General features: G+C 37.4%; 1 protein-coding gene and 1 pseudogene across 4 annotated transcripts in view; both read left to right on the top strand.

Annotated features, from left to right (window-relative positions):
• EDA (ectodysplasin A) overlaps positions 1–27,974 on the top strand; it is a 505,964-nt gene that overhangs the window by 374,038 nt on the left and 103,952 nt on the right. The window lies entirely within an intron of this gene.
• LOC131821925 (keratin, type I cytoskeletal 18-like) lies at positions 12,633–15,517 on the top strand (annotated as a pseudogene).

Raw genomic sequence — 27,974 nt, forward strand, 5'->3', positions numbered from 1 at the left:
ATAACAAACTTGTGAATCATAGAACATAATAATAGAGGACTTTAACACCCCACTTATAGCCATGAACAGGTTATCTAAGCAGAAAATCAACAAAGAAAAATTGCTTTGAATGGCACACTGGACCAGATGGACTTAACAGTTATATTCAGAACATTCCATCCTAAAGTGATAGAATACACATTCTTTTTGAGTGCACATGGGACATTCTCCAGAATAGATCAAATACTAGGTCACAAATCAGGCTTCAACAAGTACAGAAAGATTGAGATCATACCGTACATATTTTCAGACCACAACACTATGACACTTGAAGTCAATCACAAGAAAAAAATTTGGAAAGACCACAAATTCATGGAGACTAAAGAACACATGAATGTGTCAACCAATAAATTAAAGAAGGAATAAAAATACATGGAAACAAATGAAATTGAAAACATGATGGTCCAAAACTTTTGGGTTGCAGCAAAAGCGGTCATAAGAAGGAAAGTATATAGGAATACAGGCCTACCTCAAGAAGCAAAAAAAATCTCAAATACGCAACCTAACCTTACACTTAATAGAGCTAGAAAAAGAACAACAAATGAAGCCTAAAGCCAGCAGAAGAAGGGAAATAGTAAGATTAGAGCAGAAATAAATGATATGGAAACAAAACAAAAAAAAAAACAGAACAGATGAAACCAGGACCTGTTTCTTTGAAAAAAATTAATAAGGTTGATAAAGAACTAGCCAGACTTATCAAAAAGAAAAGAAAAAGATCACAAATAAAATCATGAGTGAGAGAGGATAAATCATAACCAACACCACAGAAATACAAACAATTCTAAGAAAATATTATGAAAAATTATATGCCAACTATTGGGCAATCTGGAAGAAATAAATTCCTAGAAACACATAAACTACCAAAAGTGAAACAGGAAGAAACAGAAAACTTGAATAGACTGATAATGAGCAAAGAAATTGAATCAGTAATCAGAAAACTTCCAAGAAACAAAAGTCCAGGACCAGATGGCTTCACAGGGAATTCAGCCAAGCATTTAAGAAGAGTTAATACCTATTCTTCTCAAACTATTCCAAAAAATAGAAATGGAATGAAAACTTCCAAACTCATTCTAGGAGACCAGCATTACCCTGGTTCTAAAACCAGACAAAGACCCCACTACAACAGAACTACAGGCCAATATCCCTGATGAACATGTATGCAAAAATTCTCAACAAACTACTAACAAATCAAGTCCAACAGTACATTAAAAGAATCATCCATCATGATCAAGGGAGATTTATTCCTGGGCTGCAATGGTAGTTCAGTATTCACAAGTCAATCAGTGAGACACACCACATTAATAAAAGAAAGGATAAGAACCATATGATCCTCTCAAGAGATGCAGAAAGAATATTTGATAAAATACAACATCCATTCTTGACAAAACCCCCAACAAAATAGGGATGGAGAGAACCTACTTCAACATAATAAAGGCCATACATGAAAAACCCACAGCTAATATCATCTTCAGTGGGGGAAAACTGAAAGCTTTTCCTCTAAGGTTAGGAAGAAGACAAGGATGTCCACTATTACCACTGATATGTCACATAGTACTAGAAGTCATAGTCTCAGCAATCAAGACGACAAAAAGAAATAAAGGGCATCCTAATTAGCAAGGAACAAGTCAAACTTTCACTCTTTGCAGATATTCTATAGTAAAAACCCCAAAATACTCCACCAAAAAATTGGTAGAACTGATAAACAAATTCAGTGAAGTTGCAAGGTACAAAATCGATGTACCGAAATTTGTTGCATTGCTCTGCACTAATAATGAGGCACCAGAATGAGAAATCAAGGAATTAGTCCCATTTACAATTGTGTCTAAAACTGTAGGATACCTAGAAATCAACCTAACCAACATGGTAAAAGAGCTGTACTCTGAAAATTCTAAAACAGAGAGGGGCACCTGGGTGGCTCAGTGGGTTAAACCTCTGCCTTCGGCTCAGGTTATGATTGAGCCCCGCATTGGGCTTCCTCCCCTCTTTCTGCCTGCCTCTCTGCCTGCTTGTGATCTCTTTCTGTGTGTCAAATAAATAAATAAACTCTTTTTAAAAAACCTATAAAACAGTGATGAAAGAAATTGAAGATGACATAAAGAAGTGGAAAAATATTACATGTTCATGGATTGGAAGAGCAGATATTGTTAAAATGTCTATACTACCCAAAGCAATCCACACATTTAATACAATCCCTATCAAAATCCCACCAGCATTTTTCACGTATATGTATGAATGTATGTATCCATGCATATACATGTGTATGTATATATGTGTGTATATATGTATAAATATGTGTGTGTATATATACATACACAGAATGGAATATTAGTCCTAAAAAAAGAATTAAATCTTGCCATTTGCAATGACATGGATGGAGCTAGAGTGTATTTTGCTAAGCAAAATAAGTTAGAGAACTACAAGTACCACATGATTTCACTCATCTGTGGAATTTAAGAAATGAAACAGATGAACATAGTGGGAGAGAGAAGCTAATGAGAAAATAGATTCTTAATTAAGAGAACAAACTAAAGATTGCTGGAGGGGAGGTGGGTGGCAGGATGGGTTAAATGCATAATGTGTATTAAGGAGGGCACTTATGATGAGCACTGGGTGTTTTATGTAAGTGATGAATCTCTAAATTCTGTACCTGAAATTAATATTACACTGTATGTTAACTGGAACTTAAATAAAAATTTGAAACTAAAGAAAAATTCAGTTAGGCATGCTGTGTTTGAGGTTTCTTTTATATAACCAAGTATATATGTTAAGGGGGCAGCTGGATATATAAGTCTACGCTGTATATCACCATGTCTCAAGACAATAAGCTGATGGTTTTATAAAAATAAGTAACTTCTCCTTGAAAAAGTGTATCTGAAAACCATCTGAACAGAGAAAGAAGTAGGATGGGATAAGTAAATCATAGTGGTTGTGTTAATGAAAAAAAAAAAGCAAAAAACCTCACAGATGTTAATTTGAAATCCAGAAGTTACTGATATAATGAAAATTTAGCTATCCAGCTCATGTTTGCATCACAAGTGTCAAAGAAAAAAAGTCATTTACTTTGAACATTTAATAACATGACAGATTTCAGGAAGAAAACCTTTTTCAAATGTCAAAAATAAAGATTAAGTTCAAAAAGAGCAAGAAAATTTGTTGTAGTTCCTTTATAAATATTTTGGTCTGTTACTGCCCTTTCATTTTACTTCAACTCTCAAAATTTTATTTTATTATTATTTAACAAGTCTCTAGGCTCTACCAGAAAAAGTATAAACATAAATAAGACCCTCTGAAAAGCTTATACTTTAATGAGGATGTAGATACATTTATAGGCAATAGGTAAAAATGAAACAAAGGTAGGGTGGTGAATGCAGATCCTGGAGTTTACCTTACACAGCACCAATACATAGAAGACCCTCAAACTATTGTTAAATTAATGACTCAAAAAACAAATGGGGATGGAAGGAGTCTAGATTTTCTATTTAGGAACTACACAAATTAAGTTTGATGATCTTCAGTAATCTCTGTAGGAGAAACGAGTTTGCATAAGTTCACCAAGAATAAATCAAGCTACAAAATTTTTTTCCTTGTTTCCACTGGACTACTTAACTAGTTGATTAGAGGCATAACATAGGCATAGTATACCTTGCATTTTAAAATGTCAGTGGCCATATCCAGCACCTATCCAATCTTTCTAACCCACCATTTAAGGAATTCTTGGATGCATCTCAGTTTCTCCATTTGGATTATTCTATAAATGAGGGCATTGAATAGGAAGCAGGAGTTCCAAACACAGGATTAGTTCTCATCCGGTATAAATCGTGGTCCTATATATCATCAACTCTCAGAAAATAAGTGACGTCTTTTTCTTTACTACATCTCTACCTTAAATTCACTACTCCTGTTTTGAGTTGGCCAAAAACATTTGATACAGGTTTTCAGCTAATTTTTGCTAATTATATGAGATCTTTTAGCTGTGTTGTTCTGTGAGGAAAACGTGATCCCTTCATTGTAGGTGTTGTGAGTCACAACAGTTCCAAAAATCTGTGCCAGGATTTCCTGCTGAGACCCATTGTTGTGATGTGTTTCTGAAGTAATGATAGTATAATAATAGCTCTAGGTGACTTGCTTCATTGTCTTTGCAGGGTTCTCCAGAAATCTGTAGACCTTTATTTTTTAGTTGGAATGAAATGTAGGATACATGCAGACTGTCATGAGGTCTTAGAATCAGATAATATGAATTCAGAATTCCCAGGGGGTGTTTTCTATATCTTATAAATATTATTGTAAAATCATCTCTTCTCTTCCTGTAAGATCATTTTCAGCAATCAATAAGAATATTAATCCCTCTCCAAACCTTCCTTCCTCCAATATTTCTGTCCTTGTAAAAGAATAAAAATTAAAATGTAGCATGGTGTAATAGAAAAGGTACTAGACTGAATCACAATTTCTGGATCCCAATCTTCATGTCACTGCCCCCATAGTAGCCATGTGACCTTGGAAGAATGACATCCCTCCAAGCTTCAGTTTCCTTAACTTTAAAACTTTAAAGCCTTATTTACCTCATCCTGTTGTTGTAATGATTGAAAGCATTAATGTACACAATGTTTCAGAAATTATTAACTGCTATTACTATATTCTCTCTGGAAAACAAATATAGTAGCATGGTCTCACAGGCATTTTAGGTACTCATATTCATTAATTTATAGATAACCCATTATAAATTTTGCAGAGATACTCTCTTTCAACCAGTTTGTCCGTTTTGTGCTCACTAATAGTATCCAAGTCCATAGGAAGAAGACTCTAAGCCTCAAACTATGGCCTACCTGATAGAAACAAACGATCACATCTGTATAGTTCTGTGTCACTCTCTTACCATTTGTCTGGCTATTATGTGTCCCTTTTTGTCATTATCTCTTCTTTGTAGTTTACTTTTGCACAGATGAAAAAAGTATACTTTTTTGCTATTATAAAAGAGTAAAATGGAGAAGCAAGATTGAAATATGCACTTTATTCTTTGTTTCATAAAAATAATAATGAAATAGAGCATAGCTACCACTAAGTTGATACAGGTGACATGAAAGGCTATGGCCTCAAAGAAACAGATTTTCTACCAATACATATGTTAGCTAGAATTAATAAGTGTCCTCATTCTAGTATTTCTCTTATACTGATTGCTTTTCAGTGAACCATACTGTGCTGTTAACAAATAAGAAAAAATAAAATCATTTTGAGAGCTTATAGGGGTTTGTTCATGAGGCTGAATTAAAGCTTTTGAGGGTTTACCGTGTAGACTTGAAAAGGATTGTTGATTTCAGATGTAGAGTCCCCAAGGTCGTCTACTGGTCATGGAAGCCAACAGCATAAGTGCCCACAGCAGAACCCTCTAGCGAATGTCTTTATATCAAATAAGATATTAAATAAGCCAAAATGTCTTAGCTTGCTCATATTGCAAAATACCCTTTAAAACTATATTTTCACTGGTGAAACTAGCTCTGCAGTAGATGATTTCAACAAGCTTTTACCACTGATATTTGATTAACAAACATTTTTAGAATACCAGCTACTTGTAAGACATTGTACCAGGCTCTACAGTTGGAAGAGCTACCAAATTCCTGTCCTCCATACCTAAGTCCTAAAGTGAACTGAGTATAAAGGTTAAACATTAGGCTGCTTAAGAAGATATGAACAAACACTTCTCCAATGAAGACATACAAATGGCTATCAGACACATGAAAAAATGTTCATCATCACTAGCCATCAGGGAGATTCAGATTAAAACCACATTGAGATATCACCTTACACCAGTTAGAATGGCCAAAATTAGCAAGACAGGAAACAACATATGTTGGAGGGGATGTGGAAAAAGGGGAACCCTCTTCCACTGTTGGTGGGAGTGCAAGTTGGTGCAGCCTCTTTGGAGAACAGTGTGGAGATTCCTCAAGAAATTAAAAATAGAGCTTCCCTATGACCCTGCCATTGCACTACTGGGTATTTACCCCAAAGATACAGATGTAGTGAAAAGAAGGGCCATCTGTACCCCAATGTTTATAGCAGCAATGGCCACGGTTGCCAAACTGTGGAAAGAACCAAGATGCCCTTCAACAGACGAATGGATAAGGAAGATGTGGTCCATATACACTATGGAGTATTATGCCTCCATCAGAATGGATGAATACCCAACTTTTGTAGCAACATGGATGGGACTGGAAGAGATTATGCTGAGTGAAATAAGTCAAGCAGAGAGAGTCAATTATCATATGGCTTCACTTATTTGTGGAGCATAACAAATAGCATGGAGGACATGGGGAGTTAGAGGAGAAGGGAGTTGGGGTTATTGGAAGGGGAGGTGAACCATGAGAGACTATGGACTCTGAAAAACAATCTGAGGGGTTTATAGTGGCAGGGGGTGAGAGGTTGGGGGAACCAGGTGGTGGGTATTAGAGAGGGCATGGATTGCATGGAGCACAGGGTGTGGTGCAAAAAACAATCAATACTGTTATGCTGAAAATTTTTTTTTAAAAGATAGTAAAATCCTGAGAATTCTCATCACAAAAAAAATTAGGCTGCTTAAAAATATCTGTGTAATTTTTAAATGATAAAAATAATACTCATTATAATAAACATAAACAATACAGCATCATGTAAGGTAAAATGTGAATATGCCTGCCTCCCATTAGAAAATGTTGTAAAGTTAAGATATCTTTGAGGAATCTCTTACTTGCCTGAAAGAGGTCAGAAACCCACTTGACCTGAGGTTCTCTAAAGGTATTTCTGGTCTGTCTCACTGTCTTAAATTCCTTCTAGTTATTTGTTTCTAAATATTATGAAAAATGATAACTCTGAGCCAGGAGGCCCAGACTATAGTCCCAACTCTGCCAGTTCTACTAGCATTTTGATCTTGGGTAAGTATTTACTTCTCTGATCTCAGTTTTTCTAAAGTTTAAATTAGAATCAGTGACTCTCAACTCTGGTGTAAAAAATTAAAAATCATCTAAGGAGGTTCTTTTCAAGGTATACTCACTCCCTGGAAATTCTGATGACTGCCCCATTAAGAATTCTATAATGAGATAGTACTCTTACTGAAGAGTTTATATCATATCCTTCAGATATGCAAGGGTAAGAAAAAAATGAACTACTAGAAAGATGATCTGTTTCCTTTTAATTCTCAGAATAGGTAGGGTAGTCTTAGCCAATTAGATGAAGTCTGGATGATTAAATACTCAGGATTTCAGTTTAGATGGTCAAATGTGCCTTTTCATTAACATCCATAAAGAGGCTCAGTAAGGTTTTAAGAAGTGAAGGCTGTAAGAAGGTTAACCTGTTGGCCAAGTGATAAACTGTCAGTTCCCTTTTGTGTGGCTCCTCAAAATGCCACAGGAAGATGCAGATATGCAGGCAGATGGCTCCTATTGGATCTATAGTGGATTACTTATGCAACCCTGCCTTACTCTAGATTCTACTCCTAAACCTGTAGGTCCTCTTTTGTCTCACATGTGAAGAGCTACTAGGGCTTCCTCCCCCTCCATTCATTCATTCAAATAAATGTTTATTAAGTACCAACTAGTTGTTAAATAAATATTTATTGATCTCCGTTTGAACCACTATAGACACAGAGTTGAATGAGATAAGACCCTACCCTCATTAGTCTCACAGCTGGATAGTTTCAACACTGTATAGTAAGTGATATAATTGGGTAAATACAGGATGCTGTGGGATGCAGCAGAACCTGACCTACACCTGGGAGGTTCAGGAAGGTCTCCTAATAGTCTCTTGAGCTATAACCTGACAGATGCTGGAGAGTTAGCCAAGTGAAGATGTGAGGGAAGGGTAAACCAGGCAGAGAGAACATTAATGTTAGAAGGCTTAGAGTAAGAGGGGCTTGGTTCATTTGAGGAACTGAAACAAATTTGTACGGTTAATATAAATTCTTAAAGGGGAAGTGATAAATGAGCTGACCAGCAGGGGACAAATCATATAGGGACTTGGAATCCATTTTCTGGGGCATAGAAATTATCCTAAAGGCAATGGGGAAGTACAGGATCAATGTCAAGAATAGATTTTATGGAGTAGTCCTCAGGAGCAGCATTGTCTAGAGCAGGAGCATTGCCGTCGGAAGCAGGAACTTCACCAGGGAGCAGAGCGACTGGGAGTGTCATCATTGGGAAGGGTCGTCCTCAGAGACGTGTGTTACAAAAAGTTGCAGTGGCTAAGGTTCAAGAGGTTGCTGCCTGGTTTTCCTCCAGGATTTTGAAGAATTCCTGTCTCACATTGAGAAGTGTTCCAGGGTGCACCTTGACTGCACCACGGTCAATAAATCCAGCTACATCTGTTCAGTCATCTCTCACCAAAATGACTAGGAGGAAGAATGCCCAACAGAAGAAAAAAACAGAGAATGGACCTTCTACAACAGAGCTAATGGCTATCAACATAGACAATATGTTGGAAAGAGAATTCAGGCTAACAATTATCCAGGCAATAGATAGGTTGGAGAAAGCCAAACGGAATTGATTAGGGCTGAGCTGAAAGCAACCAGAGATGATGTTCACAATGTTAGGGCAGAGTTAAAAGCTACCAGGGAAGAGGTTCACAATGCTCTCAATGAGTTCCAATCTAATCTAAATTCTCTAAAAGCTAGGGTAATTGAGACAGAAGATAGAATGAGTGACCTGCAGGACAAACAGATAGAGAGAAAGGATCAGGAGGAAGCCTGGAACAAACAGCTTAGAAACCACGAAAACAGAATCAGGGAAATAAATGATGACATGAAACGTTCCAACGTCAGAATTACTGGAATCCCTGAAGGGGAGGAGAAAGAAAGAAGTCTAGAAGATATAGTGGAACAAGTCCTTCATGAAAATTTTCTCAATCTCGCGAATGGAAACAGCGTTCACGTACTAGAGGCTGAACGGTCTCCACCCAAGATTATAGATTCCAAAAAAAAAAATCAAGGCACCTGATAGTCAAATTGAGGAATCATAATTGTAGATACCATCTCTTGAAAGCCGCTAGGACAAAGAGGCTCCTTACTTACAGAGGAAAGCCCATCAGAATAACATCAGACCTGTCCACAGAGACCTGGAAAGCCAGAAAGGCCTGGAAAGATATAGTTAGGGCACTAAATGAGAAGAACATGCAACCAAGAATACTTTATCCAGCAAGACTGACATTCAAAATGGATGGAGAGATAAAGAGTTTCCAAGACTGGCAAGGCTTAAAAGACTATGCAACCACCAAGCCGACACTAGGAAATATTAAGGGGGGTTCTATAAAAGAGGAAAAATCCTAAGAATAGGATTGAACAGACATATAGAGACAATCTACAGAACGAAAGACTTCAAAGGTAACACGATGTCAATAAAAACGTATCTATCAATAATCACTCCCAATGTGAATGGCCTAAATGCACCCATAAAATGACACAGGGTTGCAGACTGGATAAAACGACAGGACCCATCCATATGTTGTCTACAAGAGACCCTTTTTGAACCTAAAGATACACCCAGACTGAAAGTGAAGGGGTGGAGAAGCATCTTTCATGCCAATGGGCCTCAAAAGAAGGCTGGGGTAGTGATTCTCATATCAGATAAATTAGATTTTGAACTAAAGACTGTAGTCAGAGATACAGAAGGACACTACATCATTCTTAAAGGGACTATCCACCAAGATGATCTAACAATTGGAAATATCTATGCCCCCAATATGGGAGCAACCAATTACATAAGAAAACTGTTAATCAAGATAAAGAGTCATATGGATATGAATACACTAATCGTTGGAGATCTTATCACACCTCTCTCAGAAATAGACAGATCATCGAAGCAGAAAATCAATAAAGAAACAAGAGCATTGAATGACACATTGGACCACATGGACCTCCTAGAGATATACAGAACATTCCACCCTAAAACAACAGAATACTCATTCTTCTCAAGTGCACATGGAACCTTCTCAAGAATAGACCACATACTGGGTCACAAATCAGGACTCAACCGATACCAAAAGACTGAGATTATTCCCTGCATATTCTCGGATCATAATGCTTTGAAACTGGAGCTCAATCACAAGGAAAAGTTCAGAAGGAACTCAAACACCTGGAAGCTAAAGACCACCTTGCTTAAGAATGCTTGGATCAACCAGGAGATCAAGGAAGAACTGAAACAATTCATGGATACCAATGAGAATTAAGACACTTTGGTCCAAAACCTATGGGATAGAGCAAAGGCGGTCCTAAGGGGGAAATACATAGCCATCCAAGCCTCCCTCAAAAAAATTGAAAAATCCAGAACACAGCAGCTGTCTCTACACCTTAAAGAACTGGAGAATCAACAACAAATCAAACCAAATCCACACATAAGAAGGGAAATCATCAAGATTAGAGCTGAGATCGATGAGGAAGAAACCAGAGATACAGTAGAACTTATCAATGAAACTAGAAGCTGGTTTTTTGAAAGAATCAATAAGATTGATAAACCATTGGCCACACTAATCCAAAAGAAAAGAGAGAAAGCCCAAATTAATAAAATTATGAATGAAAAGGGAGATCACAACGAACATGAAAGAAGTAGAAACAATCATCAGAAGTTATTATCAACAGTTATATGCCAATAAGCTAAGCAACCTAGATGAAATGGATGCATTCCTGGAAAACCATAAACTCCCAAAATTGAATCAGGAAGAAATTGACAACCTGAATAGACCAATATCTAGTAAGGAGATTGAAGCAGTGATCCCAAACTTCCCAAAAAACAAGAGCCCAGGACCTGATGGATTTCCTGGGGAATTCTACCAAACTCTCAAAGAAGAAATAACACCTATTCTCCTGAAGCTGTTTCAAAAAATTGAAGCAAAAGGAAAACTTCCAGACTCTTTCTGTGAAGCCAGCATTACCCTGATCCCCAAACCAGGCAAAGACCCTACCAAAAAGGAGAATTTCAGACCAATATAGCTGATGAATATGGATGCTAAGATTCTCAACAAGATCCTAGCAAACAGGATCCAACAGCACATTAAAAAGATTATCCACCATGACCAGGTGGGATTCATCCCTGGGCTACAAGGATGGTTCATCATTCGCAAATCATCAATGTGATAGAACAAATTAATATTATAGTCTTTGGCTTAAAATCTAATGTATCTGATATAAAGATTGCCACTCCTGCTTTCTTCTGATGTCCATTAGCATGGTAAATTCTTTTCCACCCCCTCACTTTAAATCTGGAGGTATCTTTGGGCTTAAAATGAGTTTCTTATAGGCAACATATAGATGGGTTTTGTTTTTTTATCCATTCTGATACCCTCTGTCTTTTGATTGGGGCATTTATCCCATTAACATTCAGGGTATGTATTGAGAGATATGAATTTAGTGCCATTGTATTGCCTATAAGGTGACTGCTACTGTATATTGTCTCTGTTCCTTACTGATCTACCACTTGTAGGCTCTCTCTTTGCTTAGAGGAATCCTTTCAATATTTCCTGTAGAGCTGGTTTGGTGTTTGCAAATTCTTTCAGTTTTTGTTGGTCCTGGAAGCTTTTAATCTCTCCTTCTATTTTCAATGATAGCCTAGCTGTATATAGTATTCTTGGCTGCATGTTTTTCTCGTTTAGTGCTCTGAAAATATCATGCCAGCTCTTTCTGGCCTGCCAGGTCTCTGTGGATAAGTCAGCTGCCAATCTAATATTTTTACCATTGTATGTTACAGACTTCTTTTCCCAGGCTGCTTTCAGGATTTTCTCTTTGTCACTGAGACTTGTAATTTTACTATTAGGTGACGGGGTGTGGGCCTATTCTTATTGATTTTGAGGGGCATTCTCTGAACCTCCTGAATTTTGATGCTCATTCCCTTTGCCATATTGGAGAAATTCTCCCCAATAATTCTCTCCAGTATACCTTCTGCTCCCCTCTCTCTTTCTTCTTCTTCTGGAATCCCAATTATTCTAATGTTGTTTCGTCTTATGGTGTCACTTATCTCTCGAATTCTCCCCTCGTGGTCCAGTAGCTGTTTGTCCCTCTTTTGTTCAGCTTCGTTATTCTCTGTCATTTGGTCTTCTATATCGCTAATTCTTTCTTCTGCCTCATTTATCCTAGCAGTGAGAGCCTCCATTTTTTATTGCACCTCATTAATAGCTTTTTTTATTTCAACTTGGTTAGATTTTAGTTCTTTTATTTCTCCAGAAAGGGCTTTTATATCTCCCGAGAGGGTTTCTCTAATATCTTCCATGCCTTTTTCGAGCCTGGCTAGAACCTTGAGAATTGTTATTCTGAACTCCAGGTCTGACATATTACCAATGTCTGTATTGATTAGGTCCCTAGCCTTCGGTACTGCCTCTTGTTCTTTTTTTTGTGGTGAATTTTTCTGCCTTGTCATTTTGTCCAGATAAGAGTATATGAAGGAGCAAGTAAAATACTAAAAGGGTGGCAATAACCCCAGGAAAATATACTTTAACCAAATCAGAAGAGATCCCAAATCGTGAGGGGGGGAGAAAGGGGATAAAAAGAGGTTCAAAAAGAAAGAAAGGAAAAAAAGGAAAAAAGAATTTAAAAAAAGAAAACAAATAAAGAAAAATATAAAAAAGAAATATATATATATATATATATATATATATATATATATATATATAAAATAAACTAGTTTAAAAACGTTAAAAAAGAAAAGGGTAAAAGTTAAAAAAATTTTAGCAGAAGAAGAGAAAAAAAATGAAAAAGAAAAAAATTAAATTAACTGCAAGACTAAAAAAATCACAGGGAGAAAGCCACGAGTTCTGTGCTTTGCTTTCTCCTCCTCTGGAACTCTGCTGCTCTCCTAGAAACCGCACTCCTTGGTTAGGTGAACTTGGTCTTGGCTGGATTTCTTGTTGATCTTCTGGGGGAGGGGCCTGGTGTAGTGATTCTCAAGTGTCTTTGCCCCAGGCGGAATTGCACCGCCCTTACCAGGGGCCGGGCTGAGTAGTCCACTCGGGTTTGCTTTCGGGAGCTTTTGTTCCCTGAGCGCTTTCCGTAGAGTTCCGGAGGACGGGAATACAAATGGCGGCCTCCTGGTCTCCGACCCAGAGGAGCAGAGAGCCCGGGGCCCCACTCCTCAGTGCGCCCTCAGAGTACAGCACCCAGTTACTCCCATCTGCCTGACCTACGGCCGCACTCCGAGCTCACCGAGCCTGCGGCTGGTTCAAGGTAACCCCGAGCTGTGAGCTTACTGTCGGCTGTTTCTGTAGCCGGCTTTCCCTTTCCAATACCTGCAAGCTCTGCGACACTCAGACACCCCCGATCCTTCTGTGACCCTGTGGGACCTGAGGCCACGCTGACCCCACGTGGGTTTTGCCCCAGTTTAGCCTCTGGAGCGATGTCCCTCAGTGGAACAGACTTTTAAAAGTCCTGATTTTGTGCTCCATTGCTCCGCCGCTTGCCGGGAGCCAGCCCCTCCCCCCGGGGTCTATCTTCCCGTTGCTTTGGATTCACTTCTCCGCAAGTCCTACCTTTCAGAAAGTGGTTGTTTTTCTGTTTCCAGAATTGCTGTTCTTCTCTTGGATCTGCCGATGGATTTGCAGGTGTTTGCCATCTTTAGATTAGTTATCTAGCTGATCTCCTGCTAGCTGAAGTAGTCTCAGACTGCTACTTCTCCGCCATCTTGACTCCTCCCCAAACTGTTTCTCTACATCTTAACTGATATGTTGTCTCTTATCTTTTTGATGATAGCCATCCTAACAGGTGAAAGGTAACAGCTCATTGTGGTTTTGATTTGCATTTCCATGATTATGAGTGATATTGAGCATCTTCCTATATGCCTGTTGGCCAATTTTATGTCTTCCTTGGAAAACTGTCTATTCGGGTCCTTTGCCCATTTTTAAATCAGGTTATTATTATTTATGCTATTTTTGTTATTATTTGCTATTGAGTTGTTTGAATTCCTTACATATTTTGGATACTAACCCCTAAACCGATGTATATTTCCCCCATTTCATAGGTTGTCTCTTTACTCTGTAGTTTATTTCCTTTGCAGTGCAGAAGCTTTTTAGTTTGATACAGTTCTGCTTCTCTCTTTTTTTTTTCTTTTGCCACCTATCCTTTTGGGATAATATCCAAAAAATTATTTTCCTGACCAACGTCAAGAAGCTTTTTCCTGGCAGCCTGAGTCCCGACCTCTTGACTTCCTCCCTGAACAGAGGAGCTTCACCACTCAGGGCTCCATGCATTCACCCAGCCGTCAGGTCTGCCCTGTCAGAAGTGTGGCCAATACTTATGCAGGAGCTAGGGACTCAGACTCCTGGATCTCTGTGTCCTGTTCCACCAGCTTCTAGAGTGACTGGAGGTCTGGGTGCCTGACCACAAGAATGACAGGGCATCTGGTGGGCATAGGGGATATTCAGAGTGAGAGGGAAACCATCAAAGACCTGAATGATGACCTGTCTTCCTGCCTAAAGAGGGTGAGGAGCCTGGAGGCTGATAATCAGAGACTGGAGATCAACATCTGAAAACACCTGGAAAAGAAGGGACCACAGGTCAAAGACTGGGGGCATTACTTCAGGATCACAAAGAACTTGAGTGCTCAGATCTTTTTAAATTCTGTAGACTATGTCTGCATTGTTCTGAAGATTGACAGTGTCTGTCTTGGTACTGATAACTTCAGAGTCAAGTATGAAACAGCTGGCCATGTATCAGTCTGTGGACAGTGATATCCTTGGGCTCTGCAGGGTCACTGAAGACATCAGTGTCACTCAGTTGCAGCTGGAGATGGAAACTTACTCTCAAGGAGGAGCTATTATTCATGAAAAAGAATGATGAGGAAGAAGTAAAGGGTCTACAGGCCCAGATTGACCATGGAGTTGGATGCCCCCAATTTCAAAACCTCAACAAGATCATGGTGAACATCCAACCCCAGTATGATGAGCTGGCAGAAGAACTAAAAGGAGCTGGACAAATACCAAGCTGGCCCCAGCAGATTGAGGAAAGCAGCATAGTGATCACCTTACAGACTGATGAGATAGGAGCAGCTGAGTCCTTGGAGATCAACCTGGACTCCATGAGAAATATGAAGTCCAACTTGGAGAACAACCTGAGGGAATTGGAGACCTGCTATGTCATGCAGATGTAGCAGCTCAATGGAGTCCTTCACCTAGAGTCAGAGCTGTCTCAGAACCAGTCCGAGGGGCAGCACCAGACCCAGGAGTACAAAGCCCTGCTGGACATCAAGGCCAAGTTAGAGGCTGAAATCACCACCTACTATCACCTGCTGGAAGACAGAGAGAGGGCTTCAATCTTGGTGACACCCTAGACAGCATAAACTCCATGCAAACCATTTAAAAGACCATCACCTATAGGACTGTGGATGGCAAAGGGGTGTCTGAGACCAATGACATCAGTTTTGAGGCTTTGAAGCAGCAGAAGCACTCTTCGGGGAGCAGGACGCCAATAAAAAAGTTCAGAAATCAAAACAGTTCTCCCCTATGTTTTCTTCCAGTAGTTTTACAATTTCAGGTCTGTGTTTAACTATATCCATTTTGAGTTGATTTTTATATACGCTGTGAGGTAAGTGTCCAGTTTCTTTCTTTTTTTTTTTTTTTTTTTTTTTTTTTTTTTGCATGTGGATGTCCAGTTTTCCCAGCAGCATTTATTGAAAAGACCGTCCTCTCCCCATGGTGTGCTCTTGGCATCCTTGTTGAAGATGGATAGCTTATAAATGCATAGATTTCATTTCTGGGCTCTCTATTCTGTTCCATTGGTCTATATGACTGTTTTTACATCAGTACCATACTGTTTTGATTACCCTATCTTTGCAATATATTTAGAAATCAGGAAATGTAATGCCTTCATCTTTGTTCTTTTTGCTTAAGTTTGCTTGAGGTATCTATGGTCTTTTTGTGGTTCCATATGAATGTTAGGGCCTTTTTTTCTATTTCCATGGAGGAAAAATGTCATTGGAATTTTGATAGAGTACGAAATCTGTAGATGACGTCGGGTAATATGAACATTTTAACAATATCAATTTTTCTAATCTGAGAACACAGGATATCTTTCTAATTTTTGTGTATCTTTTTCAATTTCTCTCATCAGCATTTTATAGTTATCAGTGTACTGATATACTATATGTAGGTTTATATCGTCAACAGACAGAGACAATTTTACTTTTTCCTTTCCATTCTGGATGACTTTTATTTCTTTTTCTTGCCTAATTGCTCTGGCTAAAGGATTTCAATTACTATGTTGAAAGAAGTGGCAAGAATTAGTATCTTTGTCTTTTTCCTGATCTGAGAGGAAAAGTTTTCAGTGTTTCACTGTTAAGTGTGATGTTAGCCATGGACTGGTCATATATAGCCTTCTTATGCTGAAATACATTCCTTCTGTATCTAATTTGTGGGGAGTTTTTAATCATGAAAGAATGTTGAATTTTGTCAAATGCTTTTCTAAGTCTATTAAGATGATCGTATGATTTTTAGCCTTCCTTCTATTAATGTAGTATATCATATTTGAGAATATAAATTATTACAATCATTTTGGATATTAGCACAACTATCCAGTCAAATTAAACATTTGGATACCTTTATAATCTAGCACTTCCAGTTTGGGGAATCTATCATACAGAAATAAGAATACTGGTACATAGGCCATATATACAAGGATATTTATTATAGGACTATTTTAGTGGCAAAAAGAGGTACAACCTTAGTATCGATAAACAAGGAAATGGTTGAATAAATGATGACATAGCCATACTATTTAATCCTAGCAGCTATTAAAATGAATATTTTGCAGTTTTATGTATGGACTTAAAGAATAACCATGTTCCTTTGCTAGGTCATAAAAATTAAGTTGCAGAGTAATGTGTAAAATAAAAAAAAAATCCCATATCTATAAAAAAAGAGAAAGATTTTGGGGTACCTGGGTGGTTCAGTTTATTAGGCAACTAATTGAAATCAACTAATTGATTTCGACTCAAGTCATGATCTCAGGATTGTGAAGTCAGTCCCCACATTATGCTCTTCACGCCAGGCAGACAGAGACTGGTCAGAATTCTCTCTCTCCCTCCCCCTCCACCTCTCTTACTGCTCACTTTCCCTCTCTCTCTCTCAAATAAATAAATAAATAAAATCTTTTAAAAAGAGAAAGATTTTAACCCCCTAAAAATGTTACTAGATACAGGTATATGGATATAAACACAGAAATAGATGTGGAAAGCAGAAGCACCAAATTCTGAATTATTGATTATATCAAGTGGAAAGAGGTTGGATGGGAAAGGGATAACTCTTAAGTGGTTCTTTGTGTAGCTCTGTACTGTTTGACTTGTTACTAAGTATGTTACTATAATTGAAAATATAATGAAAAAGTGGAGAAAATGGAGAGAAAAATGAACTAGAAGGAGTATAAGGAAGACAAAGAAGGCAGCTGGGAGGCCAATGCAATGATATACATAAGAAATGATGGTGACATAATTAGAGTAGCGTCAATGAAATAGAAATAGATTTACTTAGTGGGTAGAAAAAAAATTAGGACTTGGTGATTTGACTGAAGGGAGAAAAGGGGGCAGTCAAGAAAGCCACCCAGGTTTCTGGCAAAGTGCTATATTATTCACAGAGATAATGATCAGAAAAGAAATATGTGTGGTTTTAAATAAGTTTTGACTTTCAGGTACCTGTGGGAAATTCAAAGAGAAGAAATTTGTAAGCAGTTGGGGATATGCACCTGAAGCTTAGGAAAAATATCTGGGCTGGAAATATAGAAATGGAGATCATTAGCTAAGTTAGGGCTCTCTCAGTTGCCAGGTAGCTGGCCTAAACTGGATTAAGATTTTTTTTTTTTTTAAGAAGAGGTCATGGGGTTTATTGGCTCATTTACCTGTAAAGCCCTTGATGAAGCTGGCTTACGATATGGCTGAACCTTGGAGATCAAATTATGTCGTCAGGTATCTCTCAACTCTGCTTTCCTTTGTAGTAGCCTCATTCTTCAGGCAGGTTCTCCCTATAAAGTGGCAAAAACAGCTACTAGCTTACAATTATCCAACTTAGCAAAACCAATGGAAAGAGTGTGTTTCACCCATCTACTTGAAGTCAGTAAGAAGGATGTTGTTGACAACATTGGTGAGAGCAGTTTTAGTAGAGTAATAGGGACAGAAAGATTGAGAGTCAAGTTAGATGAGTAAGTAGAAAATAGCAAATACAAATGAAAGGGAGGGAGATAACAGAGTAATAGCTTGAGATTTACTAACCATCTACTATGTGCAAGTCACTGTGCTACATATCATGCAGGCATACAAAAATGAGGAGGATAAAGTTCCTTAGTTCTGGAAGCCCATGGTCTTCATAAAAGAGAGAATCTTATAATTCCCAGAGGTGATAAGTACTTATATGGAGGTATAAGATCACGTGGACGTATAGAGGAGGGAGCTGCAGAATGGCCAATCAAATACATTAAATACATCTCCAAGGAGATGTCCATAATGGCTGGCACATACCAGACATGCATACTTGAGTGGACAAGGTGGCATTTGAATTGGATTTTGGAGGATGAATAGGACTTTGATGAAAAAAGTAGAAAATGCATTTCTGACAAAGGTACAGCAGGTGCAAATCCCCTGCCTGTTGGTTCTCCTTATACCTTAAAAACAAAACAAAACAAAAACAAAAACAAACAAACAAAAAACTCGTACATAACATAGGAACTTGGAAGAAGTACTGCGGGAAGCCACAACCATTGGGCAGAGAAAATGTGACAAGAGCCCAGAAAGAGAAGGTTTCAAATGCCCACTTGGGCATTTGATAAATGGCATTTTAATCCCAAATTATCTTGGCATCTTCCCCACCTCACTGTATCTTTTTTCTACCCTCCATACACTTGAGAAAGAAATATTAGCAAGGCCAACACAACTCTTCCTTTTTACAAAATACAATATATATAAGCCATGTGTAACTTTGGTAGCAGTTTTAATTTCCTTGATATTCTACCTATGCATCTCTGGTGCAAGGTAGCAAAATACATTTAAAACCTCAACATAATTAGAATCAATTACTGATATTACTATTTTGTTTAGGACTCTAAGCTGACTTAGAAGACATAGATCCTATGCCATTAACATGTTCAGAGATGTAGAGAGAGCCATTTTTGAAATAACATATCGGGGATGCTTTGCTGAAGACGAGTCTTGGCTGCATTTTAGTACTGCTACTAGTATACAGCCCCTTTAATAAATCTAGTACTGTGGTCAGTTCTTGAGAGTCTAGCCTAACTTAGGCTCTATGTACTCAAGCCAGGGTTCTAGCCAATGTATGCTATATGTCAAATAGTGTACTAGATAGAAGGTGGCTTTGTGCAGATCTCTTCTCCCTATAGCAAAACAACTCATGGGCCTGGCCTGCTGCCAGAAAGTTAGTAGTGTCATCTTTATAGATGAAATTCAGTGCATCATTTTCTTACATTGTGCCGTAAAAGAGGGAAGAAGACTGATTTGGTAATTCACTATGTTTTGATCCTAATCTGTTTAGAAATATGATTTCTTAAAAAGGAAATGGAGAAAGAATGTGTTTTTCTCATGATAGCTTCACAGTATCTCCTGAGAGGATGTTCAGTTATTGTAAATACAGCAATTTGATTCTCTCCTCAAATCTCAGATATATTTCATCTCTTTAAAAAAAATAAACTATAGGGAGAGAGTGATGGGGTTATGGACATTGGGAAGGGTATGTGCTATGGTGGGTGCTGTGAAGTGTGTAAACCTGGCAATTCAAAGATCTGTACCCCTGGGGCTAATAATACATTATATGTTTATTAAAAAAATAAAAATAATTTTTAAAATCTACATTGAAATGGTCAAATTCTAAAGTATGATTTGCATTCTTTCAAAAATGAAATTTTATATTTCAGGTCACACATATAAATCTCTGTTTTGTCCAAAAGAAAAAAAACAAACTTCTTACATGAGTCACAGTCTTTGGTTTGTATCATGCATTTATCTTTTCAAGTCATCCCCAAAGCTCTTTATAAACAGAGGTTTACACTGTAACCTATTTAAAGGAGAAGGGTATATTTGTGGTACAAATATTTTAACTCAGAGGTGGTTTTCAAGTTTCAGTTCAACATTTTGAATCTAATCTGTTCTTCCTAGCCCCTAGCATAGTATGCAAAAATGTAGAAGCTATCAGAAATAGGGCCCAAATTTAGTTCAGTAAGCTCCCAGTGCATGGATAAAATATATTACAGAAAAGAAAAACTCAGTTGACATTAACAAACAATCTTTCTGACCCTTAATTTCTTTCTTAGACAGCCTGAGGTAAAGAAAAAACTAGAATTTAAAGCCACATAGACCTGATTTCAAATTTTAAATCACAGAGACGTGGGGCACCTGGGTGGCTCAGTTGGTTAAGCATTCCACTCTTGATTTTGGCTCAGATCATGATTTCAGGGTCTTGAGATCAAGCCCCAGGACAGGCCCCATGCTCAGCAGGGAGTCTGCTTCTCTCCCTCTCTTTCCCTCTACGCTTAGACCCACTCCCACTCTCTCTCTCTAAAATAAATAAATAAGTGGTACCTGGGTCACTCAGTCTGTTAAGCATCTGCCTTCAGCTCAGGTCATTATCCCAGACTCCTCGGATAGAGCCCCACATTGGACTCCCTGATCAGCGGTGGTTCTGCTTCTCCCTCACCCTCTGGCCCTCCTCCCTGCTTCTGTTCTCTCTCCCTCTCTCAAATAGCATGGAGGACATGGGGAGTTAGAAAGGAGAAGGGAGCTGGGGGAAATTGGAAGGGGAGGTGAACCATGAGAGACTATGGACTCTGAAAAACAATCTGAGGGTTTTGAAGGGGTGGGGGTGGGAAGTCGAGGTACCAGGTGGTGGGTATTACAGAGGGCACAGATTGCATGGAGCACTGGGTGTGGTGCAAAAACAATGAATACTGTTATGCTGAAAATAAAAAATAAATTTAAAAAATTAAATTAATTAAGAAATCTTTTTTTAAAAAAATCAATGTGACCTAATTTTAAATCCTAGCTCTACTATTTTTAGCTTTGTGGCCTTGGCCAAGCCATATAATCTCTGTCGGCATACATTTTCTCATTATATAAAGACAATAATGGTACTTTCTTTGATAAGCTATTAGAAGGATTAGAGGTAGTATAAAATTCCTAATTCAATGCTGACACATAACAGAATCTCAATTCTTGGTAATTATTAATATCAACTGTAAAATGAGAATATTACTAATCTATCTACTTCTCAGGTTATAGATAAAATAAATGAGAATGCTTTTTTTAAAACACCACAGTGTCTTAGCCACTTTTATAGTTGAGAAAAGAAGCTACTCTGCTTATTTCACATGATTGTGACACTCAAAAGAGATAGTATATACTAAAGTACTTAGAAAACTATAAAGTGCTATTAAAGATCAAGGTGAAGTCTTTGGTTTAAATAAGCCTTGTCTTAAAAGTTCTCTTTTTCTTCTCCCACCAAGGAATTAAGAATTCAATAATAAAAATTGAATATCTCAAACTGATATTGATAGTTTGTTACATCTGATTTTGTCCATTTGCAGAAATATATATATAATGTGAGCATTGTAAATAAAATATATTCTCAGTATACCTGATTATTCAAAGGTCTTTTTTTTAGCAACTTTAAACATCCAGAACACAGCCTGGATACCCAAAAGGAGGTGGGATGAAAGCCATATGATCTGGAAACAAAATCTCAAACCAGTGAGGCCTCTCACTCTACACCTGTAAGATATGAATAGTACCAACTTTACTAAGCATCTTGATTTAGTGTTGTATATAAAAGGTTGCTTACTGATAATGAGCTTAGTTGTCTTGACAACTAATTAAAATGAGAGAAGGAATCCACTAGATGTGAGAAAACTGATACTCTAAGAAGGTGCACTTAGCAGTATAAAGAACAGAAAAATTCTAAAGACAGAACTAGAAAAATGAAGTCACGTGGACCATTTATGTAGGGGTTTAAACTTCACCTTGTGCCTTAGTAGACACTAGCACCTCATTGTATGGTCCAGTAGGGGATTTTCATAGTGATGCTTAGTCCTCAACAGACAACTATATCTGACAAAACAGGACAAAGAAATCTCAAATCATTTTAGAAAGGTTTCTGTCAGATTTCAAAGTTTCCTCATTTGGAGTCAGTTTTAGTTATCCAAAAAACTCGTTTCTGCACCCCCGCTTCTATGGTGGCAAGTAAGTGAGGTGTTAACTATGCATACAACTGCTAGGTGAAAACTATATAACATTGTAATTATATAGAAACCTGATTTTTTAAAAATCTGATATATAGTATTTAACCAACTCTACTAGAAGCCATCTTAAAGTTTATATAATAAATTCTAAAATATTTGATATGGATTTTTTTTAAATGTGAATAACCAAACATGCTAAACCTAAATAATGACCCATGACATAATTTAATAATTCCTGATGCAAGAGGTATATCAGAATCTTATAAGACTTCAAAAATATCATTTATTAATATCAATTATTGGTCAAACCTGTACATGTAAGTGATGAAGATTGAGTTGAATCTAATCTGGATTTAAGTCCTGAGCTCCCCCACTTACTGGTTCTCTTAACTTGAGGGAAGTCAGCCTCCATGTCATTTTATGGGATTGTGTTAAGGGTCAAAAAATGGTGTAGATACAAATGCTATGTAAACTATACAGTGATGCACAAATGTGAAGTGTTACTTCTCATAAAAGTTGAATACAGAAAAAATATGGTTTTTTTAAAAGATTTTTATTTATTTGACAGATCACAAGTAGGCAGAGAGGCAGGCAGAGAGAGAGAGGAGGAGGAGGAGGCAGGCTCCCTGCTGAGCAGAGAGACTGATGTGAGGCTAGATCCAAGGACCCTGGGGTCATGACCTGAGCCAAAGGCAGAGGCTTTAACCACTGAGCCACCCAGGTGCCCCAAAAAATATGTTTTATAAGAGGTAATTGGTTTGGGGATCTCCAAGCAGTAAGGGATAATAAGAAAACCAACATTTTATTCTTTTTTTTTTTATTATGTTATGTTAGTCACCATACAGTACACATCATTAGTTTTTGATGTAGTGTTCCAGGGTTAATTATTTACATGTAACACCCAGTGTTCCAAGCAATAACCTTTACTTATTCTTAATGTGTCATGTAACATTGCCATGGGATGGCAACCACAGCAGAAAAATAAGTGGTCTTATTTTTTCACCAAACCTTGCTGGGTATAGCCTCTTGCTTTTACTAAATTAGTCACCCCTTGCCCATCTTGTCTTATCCATCTGTTTAGAATCCAGCTCTAAATTTTCATAGCCTTTAAGAGGCTTTAATGGATGGCTTTCCAGACAGCTCATCTTCTTAGTTTACATTCTTCCATGTGCATGTTTAAGACATTGACATTTTCTATATCTCTTTCATGTACTTTTCTCATCTTCTCAGCTAGATAATAAGCCACAAGAAATCAGGGATCCCTTCTACCTCAGTGTGGCAAATAGCACAGGATAAACAGTCAAGGAGTTCATGAAAGTTTACATATTGAAAGAAAACATGCCATAGGTCCATGCTGAAGCACACCCTCTTATAATAGAGAAAGCTACACAGTTGACCCTTGAACAACATGGGTTTGAACTTCACAGGTCCACTTTTGTGCAGATTTTCTTTGATAAACACAATATAGCACTGTAAATGTATTTTCTCTTCTTTATGATTTTCTTAATAACATTTTGTTTTCTCTAGCCTACTGTATTATAAGAATACAGTATATAATACATATAGCATATGAAATACATGTTAACCTACTGTTTATGTTATCAGTAAGGCTTCTGGCCAAAAGTACACTGTTAGTAGTTAAGTTTTGGGGAATTCAAAAGTTTTACACAGATTTTCAACTGTGCAGGAGGTCAGCACCTCAAAACCCCACGTTGTTCAATGATTAATTGTATTTGAAAGATCTTAAGAGACAGGTAGTAGACAGTGGAGATGTCTATGCAGCCACAGACATTATATATAAACATATATAATGGCAAATATTTGGTAGGTCTTTGACATATTGACATATTGACATAGGAATTGTTACAAATTATTTCTTCATGAAGGGGCAACCTACAGGCCCTTTCTAGTACTATATCTGTTCCACAGTAATGGTGTTGTCCACAAATGGCTTCTTCAAAGCAAAAATTTATTTACTTATTATGTAAAATACATATAATGTATTATTTACAATTATTACAATATATAACATTATTTACAATACATATAATGTTCCATTCTCACATTTAAACACAAATGAAGAAATAAAAATTACATTGTCATTTATCATCACATATTAGTTCACCCTTCATCCCCCAGATTTCATTACTTCTCTGACTGTTGCTATATAATATGGAATATCTTGACCTGTGGTTGCCATAATTCAGAGCTTGGATAGCATTCACATGTGGGACTTGTTTCCTGGGATCCTTGTAGTTCTATAACTAGACCCGTTTCTTTTTTGCTCAAGAAAATCTATCAGAATGTAAATGAGAGGAACATTATTACAGAAACATCATGAAATCTATTTCAATACCTTCAGTACTTTGATAGCAACAATACCTATAGCTCACTTCAGTACTTTAGTTGTAAATTACTGGGGTGGTATTGTTTTCACATTCAGGATCCTGGGTTCAAGTTGCAGGTCTGCTACTTACTTGTTAGGAAACTTTGAACATGCTAATTAATCTCTCAGCCTTACTTCCCATAAAATAGCATTAATGGTACACCTCTTTTGCTGGGTTACTGTGGGGATTAAATATATGATTTGAAAAGCACTTTTTAAAAAAATTTAAAGCCCTAGGCAAATCTGAGTTCTATATATTCATATGTACCTGTGTAATTTTCCTTTTCTTCATTGTCAGGCCTTTGACTTAGGTCCTGAAATACCTAGTAATTTGTCTCATTCTTAACTTTATATAAATTCCTTAGCCCCTCTTCCTTCAAAATCATTCCCTTGTAGTCAATCCAGCTAATAGTTCCAGATATATGTTTTTCCATTACAGCCAGCTATGTAAGCCCTAACTCCTAGAGGTTATTCTTACGGTGCTCATAGTGATGAACTTAAACGCAATCTAAGATGGAAGAAAGCTCCTTATCTTAGAATTCCCCATCTCTTTGCCACTCCCAGAGAATGCTGTCAAATACACCAAAAGTCAAGCTCTTTTCTTGCCTTGTCAGTACATCCAGCATATACCTGCATATGGCCCAGTGCAGAAAGACAACTTGAGGGATGCATAGGAAGGGAACTGACCTCCAAGAACAGGACAAGTATGGAGGGTATAGGGAAAACAGGACCCAAGTTTTCAAGATGTGGTCAAAGATGGTCAAAATTTGTATGGGAACCTTTAGCTGGAAGACCTGGCTATTCCTGCTGCTACTGTTCCAAGCTATAACTCCATATGCTACAGCCCAGTGGATCAAAACAGGATTGGAAAACTAGGACCACCTGCCACTCACAATGTATCTTGGGACTCCACAAGCAGTCCCATTCCCACCAATTGCTCTTCCTACTGGTTCTGACCTATATTGGAGCTCCCTACGGCTGATCCCCATTGCCTTTCCCTTCATCCATTATATAGTTTTTTTTTCAGTTGGGTGAGAATTGTAAATTCTTAGATCTCTACCCAGAAGAAACTCTTACATGTACACAATAGTAGTCTTAGACAAGAATATACAGTAGCAAAATCTAAAAACCCAAATGCCCATCAATGAAATAGTGTATGGATAAACTGTGACATATTCATGCAATGAAATATTAAATGGGCAAATCAATGACTGCAGCAACACTTACTGGTATGGGTGAATCTTACAAATACAATTTTAAGCTTATAAAAAGTAAGTCCCCTATGTTGAAGTTGTCACAAACACAAAAAGCCATGTATGTTCTGAGTATACATCTAGAGGAAATAAAATGTCTATCTCAAAGAGATATTTGATATTATGAATATTTCATATTCACTGCAGCATTCTTTATAATAAACAAAACATGGAAACAACATAAGTGTTCATCAATGGATGAATGGATAAAGAAAGTGTGGGGTGTGTGTGAGCATGTGCGTGTACACACACGCACACACAATGGAATATTGTTTGGCCATAAAATAGAAAAAAATCCTACCTTTGTGACAACATAAATGGACCTTGAGGGCATTATGCTAAATTAAATAAGTCAGAAAAAGAAGTTGTATGATCTCACTCATATGTGGCATCTAAATAAAACAAACCCATAGAAGCAGAGAACATACTGGTTGCCAGAGGCAGAGGGTGGGAGATTGGGGAAATGGATGAAGATTGTCAAGAGGTACAAACATCCCGTTATAAGATTAATAAGTCCTGGGGATACAACGTACAGCTTGGCAACTATAGTTAACAATACTGCATTGTATATTTGAAAGTACTTAAAACAGTAGATCTTAAAAATTCTCATCAGAAAATAACATGGAGGACATGGGGAGATGGAGAGGAGAAGGGAGTTGGGGGAAATTGGAGGGGGAGACGAACCATGAGAGACTATGGACACTGAAAAACAATCTGAGGGATTTGAAGGGGCAGGGGGTGGGAGGTTGTGTGAGCCTGGTGGTGGGTATTGTGGAGGACACATGTTGCATGGAGCACTGGGTGTGGTGCATAAACAATGAACTCTGGTACACTGAAAAATTTTTTTAAAAATTTTTTAAAGTTTTCATCATAAGAAAAAATATTTGTAACTATGTGTAGTGATGGATGTTAACTAAAATTATTATTATAATCATTTCACAGTATATACCTATATCAAATTGCTGTCTTGTACACCATAAACTAATGTTATATGTCAATTATATCTTAATAAAGCCAGAAAAATAAAATAAAAACAATATGTATTAAATGCATTTAAGAAACAAATCACTGTGGACCTATCATAATAAAAAAGCTATTTGAATGCTAAAAAATTTTGCAAAATATTAATACAGTATAATAACCTTTATATAGTTACATACAACTAAGATTTTTTTCAAAGCTTTTTAGGTATACATATAAATGTGATACAATTATATGAAAAGGAAGTCGAGGGAATGATGAACACAGGATTCAGGATAGTTTACCTTTGGTGGGGGAGAAATAGGGAGATGAGAATAAGAAGTAACTGCATGTGTGTTCTTCAATTTCTTTCATGAGTGTTCTGTAGTTCCTCGAATACAGATCCTTTACCTCTTTGGTTAGGTTTATTCCCAGGTATCTTACGGTTATTAGTGCTATAGTAAATGGAATCGATTCTCTAATTTCCCTTTCTGTATTTTCATTATTAGTTTATAAGAAAGCCACTGATTTCTGTACATTGACTTTGTATCCTGCCACGTTGCTGAATTGCTGTATGAGTTCTAGTAGTTTGGGGGTGGAGTCTTTTGGGTTTTCCATATAAAGAATCATGTCATCTGCAAAGAGAGAGAGTTTGACTTCTTCATTGCCAAGTTGGATACCTTTTATTTCTCTTTGTTGTCTGATTGCTATTGCTAGGACTTCTAATACTATGTTGAACAAGAGTGATGAGAGTGGGCATCCTTGTCGTGTTCCTGATCTCAACAGGAAGGCTGCAAGCTTTTTCCCATTGAGGATGATATTTGCTGTGGGTCTTTCATAGATAGATTTGATGAAGTTCAGGAATGTTCCTTCTATCCCTAGACTTTGAAGCGTTTTAATCAGGAACGGATGCTGGATTTTGTCAAATGCTTTTTCTGCATCAATTGAAAGGACAATGTGGTTCTTCTCTCTTCTCTTATTAATTTGTTCTATCACATTGATTGATTTGCGAATGTTGAACCATTCTTGTAGCCCAGGGATGAATCCCACCTGGTCATGGTGGATAATCTTTATAATGTGCTGTTGGATCCTGTTTGCTAGGATCTTTTTGAGAATATTAGCATCCATCACTGATGAATATCAGTGATATTGGTCTGAAATTCTCCTTTTTGGT

Source organism: Mustela lutreola, chromosome X (genome assembly GCF_030435805.1).
Source record: "Mustela lutreola isolate mMusLut2 chromosome X, mMusLut2.pri, whole genome shotgun sequence".
Lineage (NCBI taxonomy): Eukaryota > Metazoa > Chordata > Mammalia > Carnivora > Mustelidae > Mustela > Mustela lutreola.